The following is a 15,793-nucleotide window of genomic DNA, read 5'->3' on the forward strand; positions in this document are numbered from 1 at the left end:
GTGCGATGGTTATTTTTTATATTGTTTCCTATACTGTATACACTACACTTTATTCAAGCTTTATTATAAGTTGTTGACATTTCCTTTCGATGCTGTTATGCAATCATAATGTTATCACATATTGAGACTTTTTTAATGGCACTGAGCAATTATTTTTCTGGATTTTTTTGCAAATCTTGTTGCTTTATCAGCCAGTTTCAAAAGAATCATACAGCAATCAATCTCTGGCACGTGTAAGGGAATAATGCTTTGTGAGGAACAAGGTCACCAGTCAGATATATCATTGGTTACTATGGCTTGTGTTCTGTCTAGCCTCATCAATCGCTCACGAAGGTGTGACCAGTGTGCCATAATATTCTAACAACATGGAGCACAGTTTTCAAATGATGCCAATACATAATAATCAACACAAACACTCGAGTATGAAACTTGGTGTGGAAATAAATCAAGGGTCACATGTTATAAGCTATATTTCCACTGGATGGCAGTCTTTTTACTTACAAGGATGGGTGGATTCTTACCATATCCTTACCTGCAACAAATAATACGGTACTGTCATAGCCTTTTGTGCGTCTAGAAAATATCAGCTTTCAAAAACCACACGATCTAATAAATCTTTACACAAGGAAGGCATTACAGTGATGGCGTTTGTAATGTAACACGTTACTGTAATACCCTTTCACGAAATGTCTTATGGCCTAAATTGGGCGTGAAAGGATATTCTTATTTTTAAAGCTTTCGTGACTGCAAGGATTCATCTTCTTTGGTTCTTTCGGTAAAGTCACGTAGAATGAGAATAAAATAATAAATTGATAAAATAAAATAACACAATAATATTCTCACGACCTTTCGGCCACAACACAAGCGGCCTTCATCAGATGAGGTGACTTTACCGAAAGAACCAAAGAAGATATTCTTATTGTAAAATCTTCCATGACATGGGAAAAAAAAACTTGGCATGTATAATTAAAAACCAGAACTATATCTTTCAATGGCTAAGAATGTGTAACAGTCTACAATACTCGAAGGTTATTTAAAAATATAAGTATGACACGTAAAAAATAGTTAATGAGATCAGTTACAGAAAAAATGTTTTACATTGGTATAATCTGTCAGCAGAATACACATAATGCATGTACTAGAGTAGCACTGTTAAGATATTGATAAAACATCTCAAGGGGTGACCAGATGGGAACATTTATTTAATACAGGCTTAATTATACAGTACATGCATGATTCTAGGAGTCTTGACACATTATCTTTGTTCAAATTATACAAAAGGAATTTACTACTACAAAGCCAGAAACAGCTCAAAGCAAAAATCCAGATTTTTTAAAATTAATTTTGACGATTTTCACTGTTTTGCTACATACAGAAGCCATAATTGAATTCTTACATGTGCATCTTTGTAAAATGCAAACTGTCAGATTTAGGAATGTAGAATTTATATTTTGTCTTGCAAACCCACTCGAAGACATTTGACCAAGGAATAGTGGCACAGCTGGCTCAGAATATTGCACTGTCTCGTGAACTCCAGTTACTTATAATAGATGTCTTCCGTCTGTCAGGATAGATTAGCTCAAAAGCAGAGAGGGGATGTGTATGGGCCTGCACTGCACTCCTGAGCTGCCAATCACAGTCAGAATCTCACACTGACCAAATGTTATTTACAAAACTAATTGAGTGCTACATGCAGCACTCTAAGCGGTTGAAGCTTTTGCATTATAGGCCCCCTGACCTTACTGTTAAAAGAGCATTCCGTCCTTTTTTTACTGAAGTTGTTTGGGTTGAAAATTTTGAATTATTATTCATTACCCTGAATAAAGAAAACAGAGTATCCAGCCCAAAATAGGTTTCAACATTGTTGAAGGAAAAAAAAACATACAAAATTACAATTTCCATTGAAGGAATAACTTATTATTCTTGGTTCTTTCGGTAAAGTCACATTGAAGGGAAACAATAAAATATTAAATATATATAGAATTTTATTGTTTTATATATATTTTTTATCATTTTATTGTTTCCTTTCAACGTGACTTTACCGAAAGAACCAAGAATATGAATCACTGCAGTCACGAAAGCTTTAAATCAGAAGAACTTATTTTTAAGAAACGTAAAAAATCTACACTGAACTGTAAATCCCAGATTTTTTTAAGCATGTATTTCAGCTTTCAGGCACACTAACATATACAAATGATGTAAATATTGAATGTTTGTAGTCTGTACGTGTAAATCCCTTTTGTCAATAAACTTATAAATAAGGACATCCCCACCAACAGTTCGTCGGGATATTTTACCATACTTCATCATATTAGTCAGTGCTATCTGAAGGTGGGTAGTAGAAGTATGGTACAACAATGGATTTTTCTGAACTGCCTTCTGCTGTCCATCATGGAACCGCACGGAACTATAAACAACCTGTCATGCATGGTGGTCACCCATGTAATAACAATCCAGGCTCAACCTACTTATCTTCTAAGATAACACATTTCAACGCAGTCTAGGTGCTTTAGTTATAAACCATGTGTAGATTTATTTTGACATTTTACTCCTCAGCGGTAAACAAAGTTGTAGGGGTTGGCGAGAGGGTAACTGAAGGGAATATGACGTGTATGATGTCCCTTCTCTCGGAAAATTGGCACGCATTATCTTAAAATTAAACTCACTAATGTGACCTGACCAAGGAGAAGGAACAGCAAATGCTACAAGATACAAACACTACTCTAACCGAATGTTGTCAACACACTGCTGGATGAAGGCTTTTTCACACCGTGTCAGTCATGACCATACTTAACTTTTATTGTCAATGGTGGATTAGTGAAGTGGGAAACTCAGGGCGTGTTCAGATATTGTTCACCAGTGATATACATTTTGATTTAAAGCTTTCGTGACTGCAGGGATTCATATTCTTGGTTCTTTCGGTAAAGTCACCACGTAGAAGGGAAATAATAAAATAATAAAAATATAAAACAATACAATTCTCACGACGTTTCGACTGCAACACAAGCAATCATCATCAGGTGTGAAAAACAGCACGACGTTTCGACTGCAACACAAGCAAGACAATTTCTTGCTGTGTTTTCGAAACGTCATGAGAATGTTATTATTTTATTGTTTCCCTTCTACGTGACTTTACCGAAAGAACCAAGAATACGATATTATACATGGCAATGGGCATCAAACTCGGGTCACGAGGTGCATGGCACAGTGGAACTGACTCCATGCCAATTAAAGCACATAGTGACAGGAAGTCGGCCAAGAAAGCTGAAAATATATTTTATCTGTTGTGATAAGAAATATGGTTATACTCTTTGGTTTTATTCAGTAAAGTCACGTAGGTAAAATAAAAGAAAACAAATAAAAGAAAACAATTGAATCACGACGTTTCGGAGGCAACACAAGCTTCCGTCTTCAGGTGGAATAGTCACAGCAGAATATCTGTGTCAAGTGCACGTCTCAGAGCTGTGCACTTGACACAGATATTCGGCTGTGACTATATCTGTGTCAAGTGCACGTCTCAGAGCTGTGCACTTGACACAGATATTCGGCTGTGACTATTCCACCTGAATACGGAAGCTTGTGTTGCCTCCGAAACGTCGTGATTCAATTGTTACCTACGTGACTTTACCGAATAAAACCAAAGAGTATGAATCCTTGCAGTCACGAAAGCTTCAAATCTAGAAATATGGTTATTTTGGGATCCATTAGATCCAAGCAAATAATCTAATTTAAATTAAGTTTACAGTAAATGCAACTTGGGGGTGGAGTGGTGGCATAGTGGTTCGTGTATTGCACTATGAACCTAGCGACCCAAGTTTCATTCCCTGCCATGGCTAACATCAGTGAACTGGTCCAACCTGTACTGACCAGCGTGGTGAAGTATGGTCAAACACCCCCCCCCCCCCACCCCCAGCATGACCAACAGTGAGAGGAGGCTGTAAATTATACAGCAATACAGCACTATATTTTATGACTTGGTTTTCCTTTGTCAGGTTACCTACACAACATGAACTCTCAAACACATGGGGTAGACAACATTCAGGGCAGCACACAACTGTAATTGACAACTAGGAACAAACCATATTTATTTGGACAGTGCTGAAAGGCTGAACCTAGGTAATTGGGAGATGTGGGAAGCACATGAGTAAATGTGACCTCATCTCAAGGTGACCCTCGGCGCCAATTACGATTTCTATCGAGTGCGAAGCCAATGACGTGCAGTGCGCTCGCGCGGCCCATCTGCGTCACTGTATCAGAGGATGTCAGGCTCCCAACAACACTGCCGCCATCTCTTTGGGAACAGCAACAGCTCACCCCAACAATGTTACTCTCTCCTAGCTCCATCCATACCCTGGCTATTTCAATTAGCTTCATTTTTTAGATGCTGAGCTAGTACGAAACATTCCGGCATTATTGTACATAGTGCATTATTGTACATCTTAGGCTACTGTAAAAAAAAATCTCCATTAGCATTGATGAACAGATTGAATCAGTCCCCGCTGTGGCTTTGTGGTACATTGATAAAAACTCCATTCCGATGTTGCCAAGCAAAAGGCTTATAATATAATTTGCAATAATCCGTTTAGAAAATAATCAAGCATAGCGGTGCTCTGTTACTGCAGGAAGAGCATCTCATGCGTCTGTTGATTAGCCAGAAATTACCAGCCATGTCATTGATGGGACAAATAGGTTAACTCTCTATCAAAGTGCATCTGCAGCAATGTATATATGTGAGATGCAATTTATTCTATAAATAGCAGTGTGTTAGCTAAAGGGAAAGCCTCAATTAATGATTTGTATAGGGGAAACGTCTGGTACTGTTGCCATGCCACAAGTAGGTCACTCGGCAGAAAGGCCAACGAAGTTAAAATTAAGTCCACATATAGATATGTACTGTGCTTACATTTGGGTGCCTTGGTACGAAAGGGGTTAATTAAGTTACAACCAATTACACAAACTCCTCACGAGCAAATAATTTTAAAAACTGTATGTTACTTCCATCTCATTTCCTTTGACTCTTTCGAGTAAGAAAGGAATTAGACTCCTGTAAATTTGTATTAGCATTCCTTTGTTCATTTATTGTATTGGGACCTCAATAAGTCTTATTTAGCATTGCATAAAGCAGATGTGGCTAGCTTTGTTAAATGAGCCACTTATATATTTTAAAATTGTGATACAAAACGAGGTGATTTTTGTATATATTTAGGGATTACCGCACCACAATATTGATATTATTATGCACTTGAAGTATTAATTTTGACGAGGGAATTTCAATGTTTGCACCATTATTTAAATGCACCATCACTATTAAATGTATTGCACAGATAGTGATATTGTCTTGGCCAAATACTGTTTAAAAAAAATTCACACCCACCATCTGGAGGTCTTCATCCAGGTATGGATAGACAAGGGGCCGTATATATTTATTTATATTTAAACATTCCTGACATATAAGATAGAAATCTTTACCCTTTAAATGACACTAAGCACCAAAGCTGTGTAAGAACTTGCATCCCTGAAGCCAATTTATGCAAATCGGTACTACATTTGTTCCAATTCACAGATGTTTTTCCTCTCTGCTTTGAACATGCGTAACGTCCCTCAACCGATATAAAACCCTCAGAGCAAGGGTGATAAATCCTTAATCTAACTTCTGCAGACGTACATTGCAGCTACCAGCGTGAACTGTTAATGAAAAGGGGCTGCATAATAGTGGCCAAACAATGCTGTTAACGTCTGAATTGTTTGCAATTTCACATGAATCACCTCTTCTGGCAAAGCAAAAATACAAGTTCCAAGGTGTGGTCTTTAATGTTTTCAGAATGACATTACAGTACTGTCATAATATTCACCTAAACACTGCGGGGTTGTGTTACAACGTGGGCAGCAGAGGGTAGTGCAGTAAAATTAATTGTTGTACCGTACTATGTTTCAATGTATATGCTTCCTGCCTTTAACCTGCACCGACTAGATGGTAGAGTATGGTCAAATAAGTTCCATGACGCCGCACGGCGTGTGGAGGCCCCCATTCAGCAGTGGATTGACAAAAAAACTGTACATGTACATCTGGTTACTCTGCAGGAAGTCTCAATCGCAGACGATTAAATCTGCATAATTCCTCAAATCCATCTCAAAAGCACCGTTACTATATCATATTCTGTCAGTAAAAAAAAATATCATACTGTTAATGTTGGATTTTTTTTTATTAAAGGTTATTCAGCATCGCAGCTAGCACACGCCAAAGCTGAAGACGTGTTAAGAAAAGGTGACCTTTTCCAGACGGCTTGTCTGATTTTTTTCCTTTATCGCCGTGGCAAACATTGAACACGGCTTTTTTTAATCTGTTTAGCGCAGATGAGCGATACCGCCTTAGGGTTTTAAACGCATTCAGACCCAGGAAAACCACAGGATGTTACACTCAGATGTGGTTTATTTGTGATTTACCAATAAAAAAGATTACACGATAGTCCAGACTCGAGACGACTGTTAAGGCAGAATTTTTATGACCAATTTAAGATAATTCACATCGTAATGGTTTATACTCTTTGTTTTTTTTCGGTAAAGTCACGTAGGTAAAACTATAAAATGAAATAATAAATGAAAAAACAACGAAATCGTAATGGTTTATTGGTTTATTCTTTCGTTATAGAGTCCATTTGTGGTAATTTATTGTCCGGTACAATTATTGCTCTTCACTATATATTCTATGTAAATAGCTTTTGCCCATTAATAAATCATTAAGCATAGTAAAAAGAAAGTTATAGTGGTAATTAGTATGCCCATATTCTTGTTTTTTTCGGTAAAGTCACGTAGAAGGGAAACAATAAAAGAATCAAAAAATATATAAAACAATAAAATTATCACGACGTTTCGACTGCAACACAAGCAATCATCATCAGGTGTGAAAACCAAAACAAGAAAATTTGAAAAAAGTGGCGGTTTTTTTAACGTTAGCACCACGGATAGCGATTTGACAGTTTGTTCAGATGGACGAGTCCATCTATATTCTTTGTTCTTTCGGTAAAGTCACGTAGAAGGAAAACAATAAAATAATAAAAATATGAAACAATAAAATTCTCACGAGGTTTCGACTGCAACACAAGCAGTCATCATCAGGTGTGAAAACCACAGCAAGAAAATTTGAAAAAAAACTAGCGTTTTTTTAACGTTAGCACCACGGAGAGCGATTTGGCAGTTATTCAGATGGACCAGTCCATCTATGTTCGGAAAAGAGGAGGGGGGAGATGAAAATAATGGATGCGGTCTGAAATCCACCGTAAGCGTGAACAATCAATTAAGACCCGAAATGGTTGATCAAATCCTTCCAATGATTGCTAAGCCAGAATCCATCTTCTCGGTTGAAATTGTCTCTGTGTTTGTATATGTGGATAGCCTCATGAACGAATCTCTGATGGTAGCCAGATGGCTTGCAAAGACCCCCTGTCTTGGAGAAGTCAATGTCACGTGAGCCTGCTGAATTTTAATAGTGATCTGCCACGGCCGAGGTGTTGGTCCTACTGTGTTTTAGGTCTACTTTGTGTTCACGAATGCGGTCCGAGACATGTCGTTTGGTTTCTCCAATGTAACTACTACCACAGAGGCAACTTAGTTTGTAGACGCCAGGGTACTGTATGTCCGGAATCACATCTTTTACAGACGGAACCAGATCATGGATTTTATGTAATGTGTTGAATCGGACCTGGATCTTGTGTTTATTCAAGATTTTGGAGATCTTTTTTGTGATCCCCGCAATGTAGGGTAAATTGATGGTTTTGAAAGGCTCCTCAAGAGGGTCCTTCTTCATGGTTGGAGTGATAGCTTTGCGGATTGTGTAGTCGGAGTAACCATTAGCCTTAAGAGCTTGGTGTATGTGCTTGAGTTCACTGGCTATGTGTTCCTGGTCGGATATGCATTGGGCTCTATGGTGCAGTCTTGATGAGGGAATTCTTCTGGGATGGATGGTAATGGGAATCCGGTTTCAGGTAAGTATCCGTATGGGTAGCTTTCCTGTAGACCGAGTGGCTCATTGAACCATCAGGTCTCTTTTTTATTAGGACATCCAAAAAAGGTAGCTTGCCATCTTTTTCGACTTCCATGGTAAATCTGATGGCTGGGTGTATGGAATTGATGTGGTCGAGGAATTGGTCTAGAGCAGGCCGGCCATGTGGCCAGATGACAAAAGTGTCATCCACGTACCTCTTCCATAAGGTTGGGCGCAGAGTAAAAAAACCACCTTTGCGGTACAAAATTCTACTCACCTGGTATCCCTGTCCCCAGACGACCTACTTGTCAGTTTTGATGTAGTTTCCTTATTCACCAAAGTTCCTGTACCTGACACCATCGCAATCATTGAAGACTTGGTTCATCAAGGACTAAACACTGAGGTACCCCCCCTGGTAAAACACTGCTTAACCAATACACACTTCACTTGGAATGGAACTTTCTACAAACAAACTGAGGGCACCCCAATGGGCTCCCCCTATCTCCGGTTGTAGCCAACATTTTCACGGAGAAATTTGAGACTGACGCCATCCAGACTGCCACTCTGCCGAAATATGGCAAGGCTGTTAATCTCAGAATATGTACAAATATGAACGAACTCAACGTATAGCTTTAAGCAATAGTTTTTAATAAGGCACACTATTATGTTATGCTGATGCACGTCAGACCAGGCATCAATTTGAGTTGTAATCGTGGAATTTCATAATATATTGCAATCACAATGTAAGTTGTCATTTCTGCCATGCCAATTTCATTGTATTTAAAATGTATCCAGGTCTAGTGTATGTATTGCTATCAGTGCACTGTTTTCCCAATACATGTTGACTTATGCGTCTGATGTAATATTTTGAGGCCAACACGACCAGAGCTAATCACTGATCTAGTCATTGACCACTTCTAAAAAACAAAGTGGTAAGTCACGCAGTGGCCCTTGAGAAACTTCCAGCAGTTCCTGGCGTTCACTTTGACTACAATATTACTTGTATGTGTAAACAAAAATACTGGTAGGAACCTCCTGGTTACACCAGCCCACAGGGGATTATTGTGTCCGTCCGTCCGTTGTGCATCCAAAAATGGGAGGGGTGGGGCTGTGTGGAGAGGGGAGGGTAGGGAGGGGCTGGGTGGGGAGGGAGGGGCTGGGTGGGGAGGGGAGGGTGGGGAGGAGCTGGGTGGGGATGGTGGGGCTGGGTGGGGAGGGGAGGGTGGGGAGGGGCTGGGTGGGGAGGGTGGGGCTGGGTGGGGAGGGGCTGGTCACCCCGTGGTGCCCTTGTAAAACTCAACGTTTAACCTACTCACGCCGGCTTGTGCCCGCCCTCACAGTCGGGCATATTTTGCGGAATACACCACGTGGTGCCGTTGACCCTGGCCATTGACCGAGCAACCCAACGTTACTACCAGCCCCCTCCGCAGGAATGTTTTTAAAGGCAGTTGAGTGAATGCACTCATAAATGATTACTTTGCCTTCTTAACAGAAGTGCTTTAGCCTAAAAGGGGATGCGCACTTAAACGCACCAAATATACAAAGATTGTAAAATGTGCAGTGACTTGGAATGAGTCACTGGAGCACGTGCCGCTGGGAGATTGGTTGACAATAGAATTAGGGGTAACAGCCTGTTCTACCAGTTGCACCTGTGGGCAAGGCACGGATCCATCTGGGGGATCCAGAGGGGTGCGGGGGGCCGAGGGCGGAGCCTGGCCACGCTGGGCAGGATAAAAGACGAGCTCCGACTTACAGTCGGGGCTGCTGCGATCTGGAGTGGAACTTGTCATGTATTGTCGTTGTGATCTTCACCCTCTTCAAGCTGTGGGTCTGGCAGCATGTTGGCTGTCCCGACCTCGTGTGTGGTTATCCCCTAAGGCTGTGAAGGCCGGAATTAAAGAGAGAGAGTGCCTCCTACTAGTGTCTGTGAATTAGCACACAACAAATGTAACTAACAGACATTTATCTAGTCCCCTCAAAAATAATATTTAAAACCAACAAGGCAATTTGTAGGTGGGGGAGCTGATACACCTCTTCGTCCCATAGTCTCTACTATCAGCTCCCCCACCTACAAACTAGCTCGTTTTTTGTCTGAAATCCTGCGTCCTTTCACTGGAAAGACCACCTCTGCGGTACAAAATTCTACTCACCTGGTATCAACAATCAAGGGTATTTCCCTGTCCCCCGACGACCTGCTTGTCAGTTTTGATGTAGTTTCCTTATTCACCAAGGTTCCTGTACCTGACACCATTGCAATCATTGAAGACTTGGTTCATCAAGGACTAAACACTGAGGTACCCCCCCTGGTGAGACACTGTTTAACCAATACATACTTCACTTGGAATGGAACTTTCTACAAACAAACTGAGGGCACCCCAATGGGCTCCCCCCTTTCTCCAGTTATAGCTAACATTTTCATGGAGAAATTTGAGACTGACGCCATCCAGACTGCCACTCTGCGCCCAACCTTATGGAAGAGGTACGTGGATGACACTTTTGTCATCTGGCCACATGGCCGGCCTGCTCTAGACCAATTCTTCGACCACATCAATTCCATACACCCAGCCATCAGATTTACCATGGAAGTCGAAATAGATGGCAAGATACCTTTTTTGGATGTCCTAATTAAAAAGAGACCTGATGGTTCAATGAGCCACTCTGTCTACAGGAAAGCTACCCATACGGATGCTTATCTGAAACCGGATTCCCACCACCATCCATCACAGAAGAATTCTCTCATCAAGACTCTGTATCATAGAGCCCAATGCATATCCGACCAGGAACACATAAGCAGTGAACTCAAGCACGTACACCAAGCTCTTAGGGCTAATGGTTACTCCGACTATACAATCCGCAAAGCTATCACTCAAACCATGAAGAAGAACCCTCTTGAGGAGCCTTTCAAAACCATCACTTTACCCTACATTGCTGGGATCACAAAAAAGATCTCCAAAATCTTGAATAAACACAAGATCCAGGTCCGTTTCAACACATTACATAAAATCCGTGATCTGGTTCCGTCTGTAAAAGATGTGATTCCGGACATACAATACCCTGGTGTCTACAAACTAAGTTGCCTCTGTGGTAGTAGTTACATTGGAGAAACCAAACGCCATATCTCGGACCGCATTCGTGAACATAAAGCAGACCTTAAACACGGTAGGACCAACACCTCGGCCGTAGCAGATCATTGTTCTAATTCAGTAGGCTCACATGCCATTGACTTTTCCAAGACGGAGGTTCTTTGTAAGCCATCTGGCTTCCATGAGAGATTCGTTCATGAGGCTATCCACATATACAAACACAGAGACAATTTCAACCGAGAAGATGGATTCTATCTTAGCAATCATTGGAAAGATTTGATAAATCATTTCAGTTCTTGATTGATTGTTCACGCTTACAGTGGCTTTCAGACAGCATACATAAAAACAAATTTCGTCTCCCCCCTCCTCTTTTCAAAAAATAGATGGACTAGTCCTGGGCAAACTGCCAATCGTTGCGCGTGACGCAAACGTTATTTTTTAATATATATAAATAAATATGCCGTTTTCAAAATAAATTTATGCAAACCGACACACCTGATGATGAGCGTTTGAGTTATGGTCGAAACGTCGTGAGAATTTTTTATTGTTTTATATATATTTTGTTATTTTGTTGTTTCTCTTCAACGTGACTTTACCGAAAAAAACTAAGAATATGAATTACTGCAGTCACGAAAGCTTTAAATCAAAATTTAAGGGAGTACTTGTTTGGAATAAAAAAAAGACAAACTTTTGGATATTTTTCAATTATGCTCAGAACCCACCATTTTGGCAAGCGTGCATGTCAGTGGAAAATTAGGCATAACAAAATAAACCAGAGGGTAGCATGACCTATAAGTGCGCTCAAGATAATGAAACCTGTCCTGGAAATCCCCACGTTCGAATAGTGAATGTTGAGGACAGCCTGGCCCCCTTGCTACCTTGCCATATGTGCCATTGGTTCACTGAGACAAGCTGATATAACAGCATCTTCTTCACAAGAATGGGCACATCTGAGCTGCCACTAATGCATTCATCTGTCCGCGTGGCGATTTGCCTTGGGTCAGGCATTTCCTTTTTGGATAAAAAAAAATTCCGCTTCACCTTTCCATCTCAAATCGGGTTATCGGTCATGTGTTGCCACAGCCCCAGGGCAGTACCAGCAGTTTGGCAATAGCAGTTCTATCCACCCCCTGTTGAGAAACAGTGAACGGCAGCCAGCTGTGAGTTAATGGTGCTTATTAATGGCATCACCAATAGATTTCCTTCTTGAGCATCAATCCTGACAAATAGTCAATATGCTGGCCCATTTCAGAGATATACTGTAGGACAATTCTCGTGTTATGTACTGTATTACATATATACTGAGGCCTGCCAAATGCATGTGCAATTTCTATCACTGGCTCAGCACTTGTTAATGACCACAGTTCCATCGCCAGCCTTCTTCACACTGTGAAATTGTAGCTATACAGTAATTTTTGACTGCTGAGATTGAAACGTCTCACTTGTTACAAAAAGGCCGATGCCGCTGCATTTGGATGTTATTAAGTCAAATAGTTGTAATTGGTAATTTAGTTCAAAGTCTCAACCTGCGACAAGGGGAGTATTGATTCAGCAATTAAAATCGATTATTTTGCTCGTGATGTACAAACTGAATGGTGCGTGTAAGAAGCAATTATTGTAATACTCATGTAGCCGTATTTCATGGAGGCGATACATCCACGCTTATGTGCAAGGTTAATGGATTGTATGCTGATTATGTGCATTTCATGAGGAATTAAGTAATCACTGCCACCTTGTCCAGGGCCCCTTGAAAATGAGTTGTGAATCTGTATGGTGTATTGTGGTGATATACATATCATTACCGTTATGATTTCCCGACATGGAACAATGCATCCATATGCACTGTGACGTGTCTATAACCTATTATACCAGTGATAGCAGTAATGAGCAATACAGTATAAGTTACTATGGGCCAATATCGATCAGAAACACGGACACTGACACAAATGGGAAAAAGCTAAAGAGTGAATAAAGAAAATGGATAAGTGCATGCTTGTAACTACAATGAAAGACAAAGGAATACATTGATCGGAGAAACACAAATCAGAGACATCAGATTGACAATTATGAACAATAAATGGGCTTGGGCAGGACATCGCTAGGCGGGATGATGGCCTATGGATGAGCTTGTTATCGGAATGGCAGCCAAAGGAACCGACGCGTCCAGAACGATGACCATCGTGGATATCGAGCAGCTCATGTGTAGGAAGTGAATGGTGAAAGCACTAGACCATGAAGGATGGGGACAGCAATTGGGAGGCCTTCATCCAGCAGCGGATAGCAAATAGCTAATAATGAACAGTGCAACAATGAAATCAATTCGTGTGCTTAAAACACGTGAATGTAACTGTACGCATGAGATTTGATTATCTTTAATTCGTCATCATCATCAGCCATGATCACGCCGTCATCTAATCGTTTCGTGACGTAGCAATCCATCCAGCACAAGGACTCGTGTCATCTGTACATGTACCGTTCTTGTTATTGCTTTACTGGTGTAATTATTGCCCGTCATTTGACGGGTGTTTTGATTTCTTAAACGATCCAGTGTTTCTTGACTTTGTCGATTACGCCATCTCTGCTGTCTTTCTCTGTTTAATCGACGTCTTTTTTCGTCTGCAGAACTCTTATCATCATCTGAATGAAATCTAAACTACGGAATGTGATGTACCGAATGTAATTTACTCTTTCTAAGAATAATTTATTAGAAACCTGTAAATAGAGCATTATAATTGTAGGTCACCTTTATTCTAGCGTTATATAAGCCGTTTGAGTTACCGTTCTATTAGGAATAAAGTAAAATAAATGTTTCAATCAAAAATTGGTTTCCAAACGAAACATTTTCCTCACCTGAGAGTGAATAAAACACATATAAACACTTGGTTCTCGACGTATGCTTGTTGCAAATGTGCAATTGTTGTAGGAATTATTATAATTATAGGCTTACTGGAGTCTGTATTGATGTGAATACAAAACGATAAACTATGTATAAACCGGAAGGACAGGTCAGTGTCACTAAGTTTCCCAAATTGTCGATAAAAATGTGAGCAGAAGGTCGCTTTTATTAAAAATTAATTTCCACTCGGTTATAATAACTTACTGGATTCTGAATTGATGTGAATTTGGAAAAGTTACCATTTGTTATTGACCGGAAGGGAAGTGGTCGGTGTTCACTAATTTTGACTAATTTTCACTGTGAGCGCGACCAAAAGTTACCAAAGTGAAACCGTACTGACTGCAAATTAAACGTGATTCTGCTTATTTATTTAAATTTCTATTCGATGTCCAAAAAAGGTTAAATAAACTATTCACACGCACACACACATGAACCGAATAGATGAGGTATTATTATCCTGTAACGGCGTGCAAAACGAAAAGACAACATACTAAAACAAGGGTGCGCTTGGCTTTTATCAAAAACTGCGCCGGTATATTGTTTTGGAGGAAATTGATTATTCTTGTAACAAACTAATAATTGATAATAGAGTTTTTCCCCTTTTTGCTGGCAACAAAACTGAAACCTTTTACAAGGAATCATGTGTGCATTAACCACAATACTTGTGGTCATAATGCAAACAAAAAAACACACACTATGATAATACATGCATTGTCCTTGAAACTGATTAGTCCACACCAGGGACGGCTTTCTGGTCCCTGGTGTGGACCAGATATTATCAGAGTGTGTTTTTTGTTTTCATTTGGACCACAAGTATTGTGGTTAATGCACACATGATTCCTTGTAAAAAAAGGTTTCAGTTTTGTTGCCAGAAAAAAAGGGGAAAAAAACATATTATTATATTTTGGTACTGGCAAAGGAGGTCTTATGATGTAGAAACTAATCATTCGTTACAATTTTAATACGCCTTTCATGATTTATTTGTAATTGCATTAAATTCCACGTAGCCTACCCAGCGTTACACACAGCATACGGTGTCAGGCGTTAGGCACAGATCGCCGAAACTATATGTATATTGAAAAAAAATAAGACAGTACGTGTAAATGGGTTCCTGATAACCGCGAAAGGCTTCTGTTGTTGTGGAGTAACTCATGCAGCCAGCTATGGCTCTAGGATTTGGTGTTACATGTTATTTGTGTAGTTTATTGTAAAAATTCGGTCACAGTCCCTGTGATCGCTGTTACGTTGCAATTATGGCTTTATTTTTTGGTGATTTCGAAATGTTTTTTTGGTTTGGACATGTGTGTTTTACTGATGGCTTAAATCTAAGTTTTCTTGTGGTTGTTGTTGCTTGACTTGCATCCCACTGGGATTTTTTTTGCACACAGCGTTGGTGTACGGTGCTTTTTTTCAGGAATATTTTTGCTGTTTTTCATGGATTTTCTGTTTGCACACTCACATAGTCACTTTAAGATGTTTTCTTGTTGGTGTTTTTGTTTTTTTGTTTGTTTGTTGTGGTTGACAAATTGGATGTTATTGTCGAGCTAACTTGTTACTGCACGTCACTACTCCGTTAATAAAAAAAAAACCTGTTCGTCAAAAACACTGCCTTAAAATAAAAATATGTAATCGTTGACGTGGAAAAAGAGCTTCACAGCTCATCGGATTCCTGCAGTCTAAAGATCAAGATTCTGATTCTGACCCTCCCCAGCTGTGTGACGTCAATCGCCGCCCCCCCCCACCCCCCAATCTGTGTGACGTCAATCACCGCCCCACCGCCCGACAATCTGTGTGACGTCACTCGCCTCCCAACACACCTCCCTTCTCGGCCCG

Source organism: Petromyzon marinus, chromosome 1, assembly GCF_048934315.1.
Source record: "Petromyzon marinus isolate PM22_M1 ecotype Great Lakes invasive population chromosome 1, UKy_Petmar_22M1.pri1.0, whole genome shotgun sequence".
Classification (NCBI taxonomy): Eukaryota; Metazoa; Chordata; class Hyperoartia; order Petromyzontiformes; family Petromyzontidae; genus Petromyzon; species Petromyzon marinus.